This window comes from Vitis riparia, chromosome 5, assembly GCF_004353265.1.
Source record: "Vitis riparia cultivar Riparia Gloire de Montpellier isolate 1030 chromosome 5, EGFV_Vit.rip_1.0, whole genome shotgun sequence".
Lineage (NCBI taxonomy): Eukaryota > Viridiplantae > Streptophyta > Magnoliopsida > Vitales > Vitaceae > Vitis > Vitis riparia.
Genome location: NC_048435.1, coordinates 23,329,836 through 23,330,363, shown reverse-complemented (window position 1 = coordinate 23,330,363; position 528 = coordinate 23,329,836). Strand labels below are relative to the sequence as shown.

Genomic DNA, 528 nt, shown 5'->3' with positions numbered 1-528 from the left:
TCACTTCTCATGACCCATTTCAAATCCAATGTTCAATATGTGATCACCACCTGAGCAAACAGCTTTTGCATGAGCCTCCATCAATGGTTTCTCCTAGGCCATCATGATAGCCTTGCTATTGGAATCCATTAGTTTATCCTCACTAAAAGTAATTCTATCTCCCAAGTAATCCTCGTCAGAATCACCATTTTTATTTGCTTTCCTTGTGATTGTTTCTTGGATCAATTCAGCTTGAATCCCGGCGTTGAGGAGGGCTTCGAATGCTTCTTGGCGGTCAGAATCCATGGCGAAATCGCCGGCAGAGAGATTGGAAGGAGAGAGTGTGTTCCAGGGAACACCGATTTTTAGCAGAATCTTGACAGCATCAACATGGCCGAGCCTGGCAGCATGCATGAGTGGGGTAAGGCCTTTACCATCGAAGAACAAAACCTTTGCTCCGGAGTCTCTCAAAGCTCTTAGTTTGGTAGTGTCGCCCTTCCTCGCCGCCTCACAAACTTGGCTTTTAGCCTCACTTTGTCCTTCACTCAT

The 528-nt window shown here is 46.0% G+C and overlaps 1 pseudogene; it reads right to left on the bottom strand.

Annotated features, from left to right (window-relative positions):
• LOC117915317 lies at window positions 1-528 on the bottom strand (annotated as a pseudogene).